Here is an 18,134-nt window from a genome sequence, read left to right as displayed (position 1 = left end):
CCCCATCTATTTCCCATGAAGTGATGGGACCAGATGCCATGATCTTAGTTTTCTGAATATTGAGCTTTAAGCCAACTTTTTCACTCTTCTCTTTCACTTTCAACAAGAGGCTCTTTAGTTCTTCTTCACTTTCTGCCATAAGGGTGGTGTCATCTGCATATCTGAGGTTATTGATATTTCTCCTGGCAATCTTGATTCCAGCTTGTGCTTCCTCCAGCTTATTATCATCCAATTATTGTTATTATTTTCCAACAAAGGTCTATATAGTCAAAGCTATGTTTTTTCCAGGAGTCAGGTATCAGTGTGAGGGCTGAACTATAAAGAATGCTGAGCACTGAAGAACTGATGCTTTTAAACTGTGGTGCTGGAGAAGACTCTTCAGAGTCCCTTGGACAGAAAGGAGATCAAACCAGTCAATCCTAAAGGAAATCACTCCTGAATATTCATCGGCAAGACTTCTGGTTGAAGCTGAGGCTCCAATACTTCAGCCACCTGATACAAAGAACTGACTCATTGGAAAAGCCCCTGATGACAGGAAAGACTGAAGGTGGGAGGAGAAGGGGGTGACAAAGGATGAGATGATTGAATGGCATCATCAACTCAATAGACATGAGAGTGAGTGAACTCCAGGAGATAATGAATGACAGGGAAGCTGGGAGTGCTGTAGCACATGGGATCATGAAGAATTGGACATGACTGAGTGACTGAACAACAAATTGTTATTATTAATGTTATTTCAGAGATCGGATTTTCCTAGCCACACATTCCCTTCTATTGTATGTTAGATCAAGCGTGGAGACTTACCTAAAAGATCTCAGCAACATCTAGAGACCCTGAAGGAGTGAGAACAAGTGCTTCTAGAGGCACAGGTAATATAATTAGTAACAGAAAGACAAGAGCCACCTTTAAGGCGATGGCACCCCACTCCAGTACTCTCTTGCCTGGAAAATCCCATGGACAGAGGAGCCTGGTAGGCTGTGGTCCATGGGGTCGCAAAGAGTCGGACACGACTGAGAGACTTCCCTTTCACTTTTCACTTTCATGCATTGGAGAAGGAAATGGCAACCCACTCCAGTGTTCTTGCCTGGAGAATCCCAGGAACAGGGGAGCCTGGTGGGCTGCCATCTATGGGGTCACACAGAGTTGGACACGACCGAAGTGACTTAGCAGTAGCAGCAACCTCTTGGGTTAACCTCTTCCTCCCTCACAGCTCAGTTAGTAAAAAATCTGCCTGCAATGCAGGAGACCCGGGTTCAATTCCTGGGTAGGGAAGATTCCCTGGAGAAGGAATCCACTCCAGTATTCTTGCCTGGAAAATCCCATGGACAGAGGATTCTGGCAGGCTACAGTCCATGGACTCGCAGGAGTCAGACACTACTTAGTGACTAAATCACCACCACCAACCTCCTGGGTAAGAGGTTGCTTTATGGTTGTCTTGTGCAAGAAGAGTGCAGCATCCTCCATGTGCTTACAACAACTGATGTTTGCTTTTTCACCTCTGTACCAGGCTTCTGTTTCACTGTGGAAGCAGAAACTAAAGCAGCTTCCCAGGCTCCTATCTGTATTGGCACCTGACTAATTTACTTTGTGCCTGACCCCTAAAATATAGTATAAGGTATTCCAGAGGATAAGTTTAAGAGAGACAAGGATGGAGAATTCTCTCCCCTCTGCATTCTCAAAGATAACATGCCTGAGCCAAAGAAGAGAATTGAGCTCAGTCAGTAGAACATTTAATAAGGACTACATTTTTTAGTCCTAAGTAAATGGATTTTCTGAAAGAGATGAGAATACCAGACCACCTGACCTGCCTCTTGAGAAATCCGTATGCAGGTCAGGAAGCAACAGTTAGAACTGGACATGGAACAACAGACTGGTTCCAAATAGGAAAAGGAGTACGTCAAGGCTGTATATTGTCACCCTGCTTATTTAATTTATATGCAGAGTACATCATGAGAAATGCTGGACTGAAAGAAACACAAGCTGGAATCAAGATTGGTGGGAGAAATATCAATAACCTCAGATATGCAGATGACACCACCCTTATGGCAGAAAGTGAAGAAGAACTAAAAAGCCTCTTGATGAAAGTGAAAGAGGAGAGTGAAAAAGTTGGCTTAAAGCTCAACATTCAGAAAACGAAGATCATGGCATCCAGTCCCATCACTTCATGGGAAATAGATGGGGAAACAGTGGAAACTGTCAGACTATTTTTGGGGGCTCCAAAATCACTGCAGATGATGATTGCAAGCATGAAATTAAAAGACAATTACTCCTTGAAAGAAAAGTTATGACCAACCTAGATAGCATATTCAAAAGCAGAGACATTACTTTGCCAACAAGGTCCATCTAGTCAAGGCTATGGTTTTTCCAGTGGTCATGTATGGATGTGAGAGCTGGACTGTGAAGAAGGCTGAGCGCCGAAGAATTGATGCATTTGAACTGTGGTGTTGGAGAAGACTCTTGAGGGTCCCTTGGACTGCAAGGAGATCCAACCAGTCCATTCTGAAGGAGATCAGCCCTGGGATTTCTTTGGAAGGAATGATGCTAAAGCTGAAACTGCAGTACTTTGGCCACCTCATGCAAAGAGTTGACTCATTGGAAAAGACTGATGCTGGGAGGGATTGGGGGCAGGAGGAGAAGGGGATGACAGAGGATGAGATGGCTGGATGGCATCACTGACTCGATGGACGCAAGTCTGAGTGAACTCCAGGAGTTGGTGATGGACAAGGAGGCCTGGCGTGCTGTGATTCATGGGGTCTCAAAGAGTCAGACACGACTGAGCGACTGAACTGAAATAAACTGAAATGGATCCAATTCTGTTTACTTAAGAAAAAAGGCTTAATCCACAAAGTGATTGCTTTCATAGCAATGTTCTTTTCACTGACCATGGTACATGAAACAGAAACTTTATACACTATAAACTCAGATTCTGAAAGAGTGTGATTAGTGAGGGCAACAGAATTTAATATATGACCTTCACATTTAATAGACTCCATTTACCTTATGCGTCAAACAGGAACCTTCCCCCAACTGGTAGAAATTTGGAAATGTCCTTCTCAGTGGCGCTAGTTCATAAGCAGCAGAGAATGGACCCCAGTAAGTTTCTCTGCTATTTCTAATTCTACCATAATTATAAAGGAATAGTCAAGCTTGTTTATACATTTAAAAATTGCTAGAATCAGGACTACAAATAATGAGATTATGACAGTTGACCTAATGATTTTTCCCCATCTGCATCTCAGTCTACAGACATTGATTCTAGGTCTTGTTAAAAATATGAACTCAATTTAAATTTATTCCATGGGGATAGAAGGAAAAACAGCAGGTAGAAGAAATGGATCCTGGAGTTATCTGCTGGCTTAGAGAACTCTAAGACCTCTTTCTTTATAAGCATTTTTTCAACAAATAATTTGAATAATAATTTATGCTCAACCTGAAGTTAATTACTAATGTATTAGAATTTACTAATACAGAATTCTGGAAGTATTTTACTTTTGATTACATGAGTAAGTCTAAAACTGTAAAATGTAGTTAAGAGAATGTTGATATGTGTTGTAAGGTAAAACAAGTGAAGATAAATCTTTGGCTGTGTCTTCTGCTTGGTTGTAAGAGGAAAACCTGAGAAACTTTTATAATTGACCCCTTAATTTTTGACATAATATCTTAACCATAGTAACTTAGAGATCTCAGTCCCTTGAACGCTTTTATAAGGTAGGCATGCTCAGTCACTCAGTCGTGCCCAACTCTTTACTACCCCATGGACTGTAGCCCACCAGGCTCCTCTACCCATGGGATTTTGTGGACAGAAACACTGGAGCGGGTCATCATTTCCTCCTCCAAGGGTTCTCCCCTACCCAGGGATTGAATTGGCATCTCCTGTGTCTCCTGCATTGGCAGGCAGATTCTTGACCACTGAGCCACCTGGGAAGCCATATATATTATAATGTAATGGGGCTGCAGATACTCCATGAGTAGTTTGCTTCTTTTTTTTCCACATGTATGTTTATAAGAGCATATGAAAAAAGTGATTTTTTCTTGATCAAGTAGGATTCATTTTTCTAAGAGATGATTAGTTGCCAGTTCCACAGAAATCTGTTTATATAGTGTAGCTTAACTCATAATCATATTTTCAATCAGTTGACTCAGAGCCCAGAAGTTTCAGTCCTTTGGTGAAATACCCAAGTTAAATGGCCAGTTAACGAAAATCCATGACTGAAAGCACAAGGGATTTGGCAAAGCAGAGATTGACAGAGTGACACTCTTATATACATAAAGGAGGTAGAATAAAAAGATACTTTGTGGTTGGCTTTCTACCTCAACAGAATTTTAGTTTTAAGTGGAAGGACAACCAGTGCTTTCCAGGATATAAAGGAACCATCATCTCACTCTAAGTGAAGTCCTCGTTTAACATACACAGATAAGACATCACTAAATACACAGACACAGCAACAAAGGAAATGATTCAGGTTCTGACCTGAGGAAACAAGTGAACATAGCCTCTTATTTTTATTTGATTTTATGTGACTTGGCTGATTATTCTCTAGAACAGTGTAACCAGTGAGTCTTCTCTGTCTTTCACAAATCCCTTGGCTAAGTTGGCAAGACTGATGACATAGCTTAAGTGACTTCTTTGAAGCAACCAAGATTGCCTTCACTTGGGGTATTTTTAGTTTTTAATTGTCTGATTGGCCAATGTCCAGGAATCAATCATATCACCATGTGGCCAAGCTAATATAGTAATTATTCCAAAATAGGAATTGCATAATAGGTTCATTAGTAACCAGTCGACAAACAACCCATCTTTTCAGACTCATTCCCAAGGTGAAGCTAGTGCTTGTTGGTTTCTGAAAACATTGTTATTTGAAAGCTCTTATTAAGATTTATTGATTAATTCACTTCAGTTCTTAATTTGAAGAAACATTTGTATTCAAATTTATTGACTACTGTGCAGTGTATGAATTTTCTCCACTACTTTCTTTTAGTTTATTTGGTAGTTGTCTAATAGTTTATTAAATTTACCAAACTGAACAACTTAGAAACTTTTATATAACTTTTCTTTACATAAAATAGAATATAACATTGTGAACATTCTTGTTACAAACTTAATGCTTATATATATCTTTTCAAAATTTATATGTTGAAGCCCAAACGTGACAGGATTTAGAGATACAGCCTGAAAGGAGATAAAAAAGGTACAATGAAGTCATAAAGGTAAGACACTAATGTGATAGGTCTGAAGCCCTAGGTTGAGGAAGAGACCCAGAGCTCTCTCTTGGCCATGTGAGGCCATCTGTAGGCCACGAAGAGAGCTCTCTCTGGAAACCAGCACTTTGGTCTTGGTTTTACCAGTCTCTAGAACTGTGAGAAATAAATTTCCGTTGTTTAAGCCACCTGGTCTATGGGATTTTGTTATGGCAGCCCAAGCTGAATAATGGGCTTCCCATGTGGCACTAGCGGTAAAGAAACCACCTGCCCACACAGGAGCTGTAGGAGCTGGGGATTCGATCTCTGGTTCCGGAAGATCCCCTGGCAGAGGGCATGGCAACCCACTCCAGTGGAGATATAAAGGAATATCTCCTGCCCGGAGAGTCCCATGGCCAGAGAAGCCTGGTGGGCCAGAGTCTGCTGAATAGTACAGTCCTCTAAATAAGGTTTTACCTGTCTTCTTAGTTTCTGATGTATTCTTAACTTCCTTGATCAGCACATAGTTTGTAATATCTGATTTATACACCTCTTTGTTAATGAGAATTATTTAGAATAGGGGTTTTAACATCTGTAATTAAATTATTTTTGTTAATTTAAAATTTGTTCATTTAATTTAAAAATTATGTTTGCATAATACATATAGGATTATGTTTAATTTAAAAATTATGTTTGCATAATACATATGGGATTATGTTTAATTTAAAAATTATGTTTGCATTATACATTTACATTTCCTAAATGTGTGCATACATTTAGGAAAGAGAAATCATAAGGGCATAGCTAAATAGTCTGTTACAAAGTTAACGTGCCCATGTAACCACGCCCATTGCTAAAATAGCATTGCCACCACACAGTATTGCCAGCATCCCAGAAGAAACTCCCATTCCAAAGCATCCTCCACTCTCCTTCCAAGGATAGTCACTATTCTCACTTCTAACACCATAAATTAGCTTTGTCTGTTTTTGAAGTTCATAGAAATTGAATCATGAGATATATATTTGCATATATAAAATTTTTGATTGATATTCATTATTGCCCTAAATTGTTCTCTGTTAATTTTCATTGCTTTGTAGCTTTCAATTAAGGGAATAAAAAAAATATTCATTCTGATATTGACAGGGTATTTCTATTGTCTCCTTTTGGGGAACTATTTCAAATGCTGCTGTTGTGAATATTCTTGTACATGCGCTTACATGCAAGTATGCATGAATTTCTTTTGGCTACATACTTAGGAATAATAGCTGGGTCAACTTTCACAGAAAATGCGGAAATATTTTCCAGGTGATGGTATTACTTTGCAGTTAGCAATGGATGAGACAACTCATTGCTTTTTATTTCATAATAACTTTTTATTTACAGTCTTTTAAATTTTCATCATTCTGGAAGGTGTATAATATTGTCTTGAGGTGGTTTTAATTTGGATTTCCCAGAAGACTGAGGTTGAATACTTTTTCAAATGTTTGTAGGCCATTTGATTATGTATTTTGTAAAATTTTTGTTCAGTTTTCTTGCTTATGTGTCTATTGAATTAGCTATATTTTCCCTATTGATTTGTGGCAGCGTGGGTGTGGGTGTGTTTAGGTCATAAGTCCTTTTGTCTGTATTACCATCTTTGCAAATACATCCTCCAACTCTGTGACTTCCATTTTTACTCAATGGTGTCTTCTGATGAAGAGGTCTTGATCTTAATGTATTACACTTTATCAATATTTTCTTTATGATTTCTATTTGTATGTACTGCCTAGAATATCTTCTATTTAAAGGGCATGAAGTTCTCTTCTATTTATACCTTCTAAATGCTTTATTGTTTTACCTTTTATATTCAGAAGATGTGTGTGTAGAGGTCAATTTTAATTTTTCCAACTGGATGGTCAATAGACTGAGTATCATTAATTGACAAGACTATCATTTCCTCACTGCTGGGTAGTGTCACCTCTGTCATAAATGAAATATCCATATGTTCACAAGTCTGTTTCTGAACTCCCATCTGTTTAAGTGGTCTTTTTGTGTCTTTATACCACTCTAAACATTTTTCTACTCTTATTATAATTTCTACATTGAATATCTTCTAGAACATCTTGTAGGATGAATTTTTCTCTTCATTGTCTTTTTCATCTTACATTTCTATATACAATTTAGTATCAGGTGGTTAAATTACAAATTTTGTTCAGAGTCTGTTTGGGTTGCTCTGAATCCTAAAATAAGTTTGAGTACAGTGACCTTTACAGTATAACCATGATATGTGTGTTTAATTTTACTTCGTCTAATAATAATCTAGTTTTAGTTTATGTTATTTTCCCAAACTTTCATCCATTTTGTATCCCCATAGCTAAAATAGGTCTCTTGTAAGCTGGGTACAAGTAGGCTTTGTTTCTATCAAAACTGAACATCTTTCAAGGTATTTAGCTTTCTCATAATTAATATGATTACTGATACACTTGAGTTTAAATTTATATTATTACTTTTATGTCTCTGACATTATCTCAATCTGTGTTGTTTTCTCTCTTATTTCTGACCTTTCTGGACTTTTTTTTTAACCCGAAGTTTTAAGAATTATTCAACTTTCCCCCTCTACTAAACTTTTAATTATTGTTAATCATGCTACTACATAGCACTCCTTCAGCAGTAACCCTAAAATTTGTAACATATCCATAATGTCTCAAATTCTAAATAATTTAGTACTTTTACCCAATCCTTGTCAGTGTAAGCACCTTTGAACACTTAGACCATTTGCTAACTTCCCATATTTTACAATATTACTTTCATGGATTTTTATTTTGTCAAACTTCTCAACAAATTATTATTATTGCTTTAAACATTCAATATGCCTTAAGATATTATGGCCCTTTCCATTGCACTTTATCCCTTCTTGCATAACCAAACCAACATCCAAGACTAGTGTTTCTCTGCCTGAAGATACTCTCTATTGTTTGCCTCCATAAGTATCTGCTGCTGCTGAACCCTTTCAATTTATATTTGCATGAAAATGTCTTCATCCTGACCTCATTTTTTCCATTGATATTTCCACTAATAGTAGAATTGAGTTGGTAGTTACTTGCTTTCATTGCTTTGAAGATGCCATTCCATTGTCTTCTAGTTTCCATTGTTTACGGTGAAAAGTCCATCTCCAGGCATCATTACAGCATGACTGCAGAGGTCCCATTTTACTTCCTCTTTCACCAACAGTCACTTAAATAAATCTTTGTTTTTCATTCTCTTTGAAAAAATTCTTAGTGTTGGGTGGGTCTGTTTTCCTGACTTAATTTTGTCTGATATAGTGCAGTTATTTCAAATTTTACATCTTATCATTCCACCATCTGTTGGTTGATTCTTCATTTTATTGGTAGATTGTGTTGTTTTCTGTATACCTGGGTTATTTTTTTTTTTTTTTGAGTGCTGCATACTGTCTATGAAAAATCATACAGATAATTTCAGAATCTGCATCTTGTATCCAGCTGTGGAACTGGCAATCTTTTCCTTTAAAGGCCATATATTAAATATTATTGACTTTGTAAGTCATGTGATCTTTGTGCAATTCTTCAGCTTTGCCTTTGTGGTATAAAAGCAGCCATTGACAATACATAAATGAATGACTGAGTCTGGCTGTGTTCCAATAAATCTTTATTTAAAAAACAAACAGTGGGCTGCATTGGGTTCAAGGTCTATAGTTTGCTGACTCTTGTTCTAGAGACGTTTTACTTCTGTCTCTGATAAGAGAGTAAGCTAGGACTGCTAGCAATGTGATGCTACTTTATTTCAATCAGGAATTGAGATAATTCACAACTAGACTTATGTTCTTATAATGGCTGATCTGTATCTAGTTCATCCAAAACTTTAGAGCCTAGGACAGTGTTTCTCAACCTTGTCGCTATTTTCGACCAGGTAATTCTTTTGTTCGTGCGCAATCTTGGTCCTTACAGAATGTTTAGCAGCACCCCTGACCGCTAACCCTTAGATTGCCAGTAGTGTGCCTCCTTCCATTTGTGACAACTAAAAATGTCTATAGACTGCCAGAATTTCCCTCATTCAAACCACTAAGGGTACCCTAATTATCAGACTTGAACCCCACCATTTCTTTTCTTACCACCCCCAGTGTTACGTACCTCAAAAACTCTGTTTGGGTTCTCAACTTTCAGCCACTTCTTTAAGAATGGAATGAACACTCTAGTGTAAAATCACCCCAGATGTTGGCGCCCTCTCTGGATTTCTTTCTTCTTGATCTTGACACATCGTTTTTATTTTTTCCCTTGTAGTTTTTCTAGTTTCTATTTCAGATTATTTTTCCAGGTTAAGTAGTCTCTGTTACTATAAGTGGAACTCCCAATGCATCATACTTTTAATGGACTTTTAAAAACAATTGCTATAAATTTAAAGGGATATTATAATTTTGTTATGTTCTATATTTCATTAGACCTATTGACAATGATAAATTGGTATATTTGTTCCCTATAGTTTCAATAGATTCCAGTTATACTAAACATTAAATTTCATTTATTATAGAACTTTTTTCTATGTACATTAATCAGTTAATTCTAGTTCATTAACAAACTTAAAATTAAATAATTCAATTTCCATGGGAAAATAGAGAACTGCTATATTTCTAAATTGATTTTGAAAAGCCTATAGTATAATTGAATCTTGACATAATTTATGTTAATCAGAATTTAGTACTAAAATAAAACATGCAGATCAGTTGAGGATAGTGGATTTGAAATGGGAAAAAATGATTTAAGTAAAAATTACTAGGAAAAATTAAGCTTTGGTCATTTCTTAGGATGGTGATAATTGAGTTTATTGAAGAGTTTTTAATTATGTGATTATTAAAGAATTATGTGTTCAATATATCTGGTTTTTTAATTAACAACCTGTGTGACTGTGGGTCTATTCATTTAACCTTTCTGGGATTCAGTTTTATTGTATGCCTCCATAAAATAAATGTTAGCAAATATTTTTTGAACATGTATCATGCAAGGCATTATTCTATGTATTTTATATATATTAACTTGGAGAAGGCAATAGCACCCCACTCCAGTACTCTTGCCTGGAAAATCCCATGGGCGAGGAGCCTGGTAGGCTGCAGTCCATGGGGTCACTAAGAGTCGGACATGACTGAGCGACTCCACTTTCACTTTTCACTCTCATGCATTGGAGAAGGACATGGCAACCCACTCCAGTGTTCTTGCCTGGAGAATCCCCGGGACAGGGGAGCCTGGTGGGCTGCTGTCTGTTTAGCCTTTCTGGGACTCAGCTTTATTGTATGCCTCCATAAAATAAATGTTCAGTCCAGTTCAGTTCAGTCACTGAGTCGTGTCCGACTCTTTGCGACCCCGTGAATCACAGCACACCAGGCCTCCCTGTCCATCACCATCTCCCGGAGTTCACTCAGACTCACGTCCATCGAGTCCGTGATGCCATCCAGCCATCTCATCCTCGGTCATCCCCTTCTCCTCCTGCCCCCAATCCCTCCCAGCATCAGAGTCTTTTCCAATGAGTCAACTCTTTGCATGAGGTGGCCAAAGGACTGGAGCTTCAAAATTATTCCTTCCAAAGAAATCCCAGGGCTGATCTCCTTCAGAATGGACTGGTTGGATCTCCTTGCAGTCCAAGGGACTCTCAAGAGTCTTGTCCAACACCACAGTTCAAATGCATCAATTCTTCGGCGCTCAGCCTTCTTCACAGTCCAACTCTCACATCCATACATGACCACAGGAAAAACCATAGCCTTGACTAGACGGACCTTAGTTGGCAAAGTAATGTCTCTGCTTTTGAATATGCTATCTAGGTTGGTCATAACTTTTCTTCCAAGGAGTAAGTGTCTTTTAATTTCATGGCTGCAATCACCATCTGCAGTGATTTTGGAGCCCAAAAAATAAAGTCTGACACTGTTTCTACTGTTTCCCCATCTATTTCCCATGAAGTGATTGGACCAGATGCCATGATCTTCGTTTTCTGAATGTTGAGCTTTAAGCCAACTTTTTCACTCTCCTCTTTCACTTTCATCAAGAGGCTTTTTAGCTCCTCTTCACTTTCTGCCATAAGGGTGGTGTCATCTGCATATCTGAGGTTATTGATATTTCTTCCGGCAATCTTGATTCCAGCTTGTGTTTCTTCTAGTCCAGCATTTCTCATGATGTACTCTGCATAGAAGTTAAATAAGCAGGGTGACAATATACAGCCTTGATGTACTCCTTTTCCTATTTGGAACCAGTCTGTTGTTCCATGTCCAGTTCTAACTGTTGCTTCTTGACCTGCATACAGGTTTCTCAAGAGGCAGGTTAGGTGGTATGGTATTCCCATCTCTTTCAGAATTTTCCACAGTTGATTGTGATCCACACAGTCAAAGGCTTTGGCATAGTCAATAAAGCAGAAATAGATGTTTTTTCTGGAACTCTCTTGCTTTTTCCATGATCCAGTGGATGTTGGCACTTTGATCTCTGGTTCCTCTGCCTTTTCTAAAAGCAGCTTGAACATCAGGGAGTTAGCAAATATTTCTTGAACACGTATCATGCAAGGCATTATTCTATGTATTATATATATATTAACTAGGATAATCCTCAAAAGAACTATTTGAGATTGGTACAGTTCTTATACCCACAGTTTAGATTAGGAAATGAATTTATGAATGCAGTGCTTACATTTGGTATAATATGACTGAAGATTAGAATTGGAGTTTTAGCATGATTAATTCCATGTAACTTATGTAGTTTAGAGAAGGCAATGGCATCCCACTCCAGTACTCTTGCCTGGAAATTCCCAAGGGCGGAGGAGCCTGGTAGGCTGCAGTCCATGGGGTCGCTAAGAGTCGGACACGACTGAGCGACTTCACTTTCACTTTTCACTTTCATGCATTGGAGAAGGAAATGGCCACCCACTCCAGTGTTCTTGCCTGGAGAATCCCAGGGATGGGGGAGCCTGGTGGGCTGCCGTCTATGGGGTCACACAGAGTCGGACATGACTGAAGCGACTTAGCAGCAGCAGCAGCAGCAACTTATGTAGTTACTATCAAATAACTCCTCTTGCATGTAACTTTGTAAAATCTCATAAGATATCTTAAAAATAACATTGTAAAATACCTTGGCCAGTAATATTTTAGATCATCATTGTCCTCAAAGATTTGGATATGCCCATATATTAAAATCTAAAACTATCAATACTAGCATTCTTTTACTGCTTTTAAGGAAAGATTTACCCAGTGGGCTTCCCTGATGACTCAGATGGTGAAGAATCTGCCTGCAATGCAGTTTGATCCTGGGTTGGGAAGATTCCCTGGAGAAGGAAATGGCAACCCACTCCAGTATTCTTGCCTGCAGAATTCCATGGACAGAGGAGCCTGGTGGGCTATAGTGCACAGGGTTGAAAACAGTTAAGAGTCTGACATGACTGAGCAACTTCCACTTTTATGTCAAAGTAATTCTTACATTTTCTTAATCAGACTACTTTCTTCCAAACTAGGGACTTCAAAAATAATTTACTCTGGCTTGTCATCTGCAATTGACAACTTCCTATAGTCCTATACTTGAGCTTCAGCTAACTGCCCTTGTGGCTCAGCAGGTAAAGAATGTGCCTGCAATGCGGGAGGCCAGGTTTTGATCCCTGGGTTGGGAAGATCCCCTGGAGAAGAAAGACTACCCATTCCATTATCACGGCCTAGAGGACCCCATGGACTGTATTCCATGGACTCAGGAAGAGTCAGACATGACTGAGTGACTTTCACTTTAACTGCAGAAAAAGAAAAATTGCTTTAAATTCTTTACTCTAGAAAGGTTAATTTAGGCAATTTTCAAAAATCAGATTGAGAAATTATAAAGCCATATTTTAAAACATTAATTTGCTCACTATCAATTGTTATGACCTAAATCATAAACTGCAAGGAGATCCAACCAGTCCATCCTAAAGGAGATTAGTCCTGGGTGTTCATTGGAAGGACTGATGCTAAAGTTGAAACTCCAATACTTTGGCCACCTCATGCAAAGAGTTGGCTCATTGCAAAAGACCCTGATGCTGGGAGGGACTGGGGGCAGGAGGAGAAGGGGACGACAGAGGATGAAATGGTTGGATAGCATCACTGACTCGATGGACATGAGTCTGAGTGAACTCCAGGAGTTGGTGATGGACAGGGAGGCCTGGCTTGCTGTGATTCATGGGGTCGCAAAGAGTCGGACACAACTGAGCGACTGGACTGAACTGAACTGAACTGAAATCATAAACATTATGTATGTGCTTTGAATGACTTATACATAATCATGGTAGAAAATTTAAAAGGTTTCTAGTGAAAGGTGTTTGTCTCCATAGGTTCCATTACATAGGAAATTAGGCAAGTTGACAACTATAGCAAACTAATTTTAAAGGAGAATCTTCCTTACAAGTTTCTTATATTATCTTCAGACAGTACAGTACAGGTTTTAAAAGTTAACACATCAGTCTTTTTGTTCAACAATTATTTGTTCAATGCTATTAGTTTCAAGGAGACACTGAGGCCAACAGTTTTCAATTTGATATACAACAGATTCAAGAGGAAGCTTTAAAAAAAAAAAAATCCTAGAATATCGCCAAACCAACTAATTAAAAATCTAGAAGAGGAGCTGTCCAGACAATAGATTATTTTTTTCTTTTTTAAAACTCCCTATTGGATTCTGATAGGCACCAGATTAAACATGGTACCCCATACTGTGAGTCAGTTAAAGATAGGTTCAGAATCAGCTCTCCAAATATTAATGCACAAGTGGGTGAAATACACACAGTGCATTATAAATATTTTAAAACTGGCTATCTGAACAAAAAGCTTTAATTTGTAGCATTTGCTGGTTTTCATGGTATAAACACTTTCATCACGGCCAATTTCAAGCTAACAACATGACACACTGAATGCAAAGCTTGGAAGACATATGAAAACGCACACTATTATACAGTATTTCTACCATCCAATGATAACACACATAAATACCTCAAGAGCACAGATAATAACAATATATAGTAAAATAATTAGGGAGTATGAGTTTTGACTATTTAAGCAACAAAATTATTAAATTATATTTTAAATATAATTTAATTGTGTTACATAATTTAACATTTAATAATGTCTCCCTATAACAACCAGCTCACTAAACCCTACAACATTTAAAAATTGGTTCTTGAGAGCCTGTACAATCCATTTCCTCTAATACATTGTGAAATATGAAGTACAATAGAATACTGGAAATAAATAAGCACTATGGAAGCTCATTTTCTCCTTTGCTCCTGAAAGCCACTTAGTGGATGTAGTGGAAGGCATATTATTTCCTTTTGACTGATGAGGATATCAAGTTTCATAGAGATTTCAATTTGTCCCCTCCTGAGAAAGCCACAGGGCCGGACCAGAACACCATCATCTGTCTCCCATTCACTGCCTCACCCACACACTTTTTTAGAATCATCTTAGAAAAAAAGAAAACTAATTGGGGGACTTTTTTCAGAAGAAAATTTTAACTATTGATATACCTATATTTAAAACTTGTCTAAGCAACACCTTCCTGATCATTGAAGTGATTTCTTTATAAGGATGAAGTCTAGAATAACATTTCACACAGAAGCTCTAGCTCTTACTTTATGCCCTTGTTAGTGATGTGAAGATGGTTAAAGGAATGTGAGTTTTGCTCCCTACACTCAAGAAATGTTCAGTCTTATGTATCACGTCACTATGTTGTATGCCTGAAACTAACATAACCTTGTATATCAACTATACTTCGACTTGGGGGTGGTGGGTCGAGCTGTTCAGTAAGAGAACTCTTAGTTCCCCGACCAGGGATCTAACCTGTGTCCCCTGCATTGAGAATTCAGAGTCTTAACCCCTGGACTGCCAGGGAAGTCCTATACTTCAGTTTATTTTAATCCTCCCAAAAGTCTAATGGAGATTTGTTCTTATGCTCCTGCTTGAATGTGACTCAGCTAAAACATGTCTATTTTTGTGTATGTGTGTATCTACTTCAGTTTCTCTCCCAACCTCTTTATTCTAGGCTCTGAACTTCCAGTTTTCTTCCATTCCTGAGAAGACTTTGGATTGGCCAGTTGATAACCAAAACTTTGGTCACTGGCAGGACTTTAGGTTGGCTGCTCTTGGTCAAGTTGTGATAACAGATTCTAGTCCCTCACTGGCCTTTGTAGTAGAGGCTATAGCAAGCTTTCTCCTTTCCTGGGCAGGCAGGGAGGCCAGTTGACATTTCTAAGTACGGATAGAATAAGAACAGAAATGCAAAAAGAAAAGTGCAAGATTTCCAATGTTTGAAGTTCAGTTAGTGGTTGTATTAGATCAGAACACATGGCCATTCAGAAGAAACAAATGACTTGCCTGATATCATGTAGTAAATTAACACTAAACACCAAAACTCTATTTACACAGAAGTATCAAATCACTTTTATTATTTTGGTAACACAGTTGCTTCTAAAAAATGGTCTTTATATTAATATACTGCCTTTATAAAGTTTCCAAAAATTCCCTTTCTGTTTTATGAGTTTTATATCTCTTTGCTTTTTTGTTCAGTGGCTATTTTGTGTTTTAAAGTGTGAGCTCAGAGGTCAAGAACATGGTTTGGCTCAATTTCATTTATTGTTCACTGTGGTTCCACATCACAATGAAGGCCAATGGAGAATTCTTTCTTTTTTCTCTTTTTTTAGTAATCATTATCTGAAGATGCCAATAGCTTTCATAACTTTTCCCAGAAAGACTTTCCCTAAAGGAAACTGGGGAGCTTGGTTGTATGTTATTTAGGTCATTTAATCAGAAAGCAAATCATCTGTCTTTGATCATGCCCTTGCCAGAAGACCCCTAACTCATTACTGTGCTATTAATGAGGCTGGATTTTAAAGCAGGTGTTGTTAAGTGCAATCAGAGCAGCTTTATTAAGCCGCAAATTGTCTTGCGATGACAAAGGAAGTCAGATTGGTCCATGCTCAGTTAACCTTTGTCTATATGCATGACTTGGCTGATTAAACAGCAATTGATAATGACCTTCAGTCTGGCAAAGTTGGAAAAAGGTGATGCCTGATGCTGGCGTTCATTGTATGTGATGTGAGTGACAGCCAGGCAATCTCTTTAATTTAGAAATCTATAATGCAATTTCTAAATTAACTAATATCACAGTGCAATGAGCAACTAATTTATGTGTATTAGACTGATATTTTGATGTGTGTGTTATTTCAGAGGAGAAACATGATTGCAAAGAGAGAGTTAACATCGAGTCGAAGTAGCTTTGACTAGCCATCCTTAGTAGTAAGAAAAAGTAGACTGAAAGATAAAGGACAGTTGTTTTTTTGGAGATTATTAATTTATTTAACAAGCATACTGGGCTCCTCATATGCTGAAGACCTGGCCTGGTGAATTAAACACAGAAGCTGCTTCTCAGAGCTCACAATGGGTGATAGACAGGAACATTAATTTTATTACAATTTATTCAGTGCAACAGCAGTTTATCATTAGTAAGTGAGAAGAATGCTGTCATTCTCAGGACCTTGACTGACTCCAAAATGTGGAAGGATAATCAGAGCTGTGGGGGAAATTGTAATTTATTGAGTACCTATTATATGCTAGGTACTTTTCACATTACCCCTCTGAATCCAAGTAACAATTCTTAGGTAAATATTTAATTTCATAGAGGAGAAAACAGTTCATTCTATTGCCCAAAGTCAGTCAAGTGGTAAGTAAGTAGCACAGCCAGGATTTGCAATGGAGCTCTGTTTGTCTCTTAACACACAGCATCCTGAGGAAACACTCAAGATAAGTGGAAATAAGAGTCAACATCAAATTAGGTATCATTGGTGCTGTGTGTGTATGTTTGTGTTTGTCTGTGTGTGTGTTCTAGGTTGCTTGTTGCCTGGTTTGGGAATACATGGGTCACATTATCTTGGAATCAGTATTAAACAGTGCATGATTTCATAAATTTCTCTGTATTTTTTGAAAGTTCATCTTCATGAACAGGTATGTAATGTCTTCACTATTTATCACATCCTTTTCATAAAGGATTCACATCCCTGGTGGCTCAGATGGTAAAGAGTCTGTCTACAATGCAGGAGACCCGGGTTTGAGCCCTGGGTTGGGAATATCCCCTGGAGAAGGAAATGGCAACCCACTCTAGTACTATTGCCTGGAAAATCCCATGGACAGGATTACTGTTAGGCTACAGTTTATGGGGTCGCAAAGAGTCAGACACGACTGAGTGACTTCACTTTGCATAAAGAAGTCTTTACCAAGTCTCCAGAGAAGGTTGTAACTTGAAATTTTGCTAACACTTACACTTCCCAGCTTGGGCCTGAGGACACTTTTTTCTGGTATATGTTAAGAGATGTGCCAGGAAAAGTGTCTAGCCAGGCTCCTATAGGTTTGCTTAACTGTTTAGCAAAATTAGAGAGGCTTCTTTTTTACTGCAAGAACTTTCAGAGCCTTTAATATGCTAATGGAGTATTGTGACTTTCCAAGGACAGGATTTGGTATTCGGCATTTCCCAAGTTTTCTTGACCATGAGGCTCTTTGTTCTTTGAGCACCAATTAACACTCACAAGAATTAATGTGTACAGAAAAGAGTGAGCTCCCGCTTTATAAAAAATTTAACAACCAAGTCACAGCTTAGAGAAGGCAGAAAGATGAAAGAACATTAATATAAAAAATATAGGAAAGTTCAATGATCAATTTGCTTTTTTCATAACTTTGCAAGAACTTGTTGTAAGCATTTAAATGCTGGAAAAACTTTAGTGAATGATATGATCACCTCTGACATAAATATAAATGATATCTAAATTACCTAAACCAAACATCAATCATCACTCTAAATATTGGTTAAGTTTCTCTGAGTCCTGCATTTCTTGATTTTGAGATTATATAAAGGTAATCAAAAGTTTAGTAGGCTAAATGTAACATGGGACTTTGAAATAAACTTCAAGCTTCCCAAGAATTGCCTAAGACC

The sequence above is a fragment of the Budorcas taxicolor genome, chromosome 2, assembly GCF_023091745.1.
Source record: "Budorcas taxicolor isolate Tak-1 chromosome 2, Takin1.1, whole genome shotgun sequence".
Lineage (NCBI taxonomy): Eukaryota > Metazoa > Chordata > Mammalia > Artiodactyla > Bovidae > Budorcas > Budorcas taxicolor.
This window is presented reverse-complemented; position numbering follows the sequence as displayed.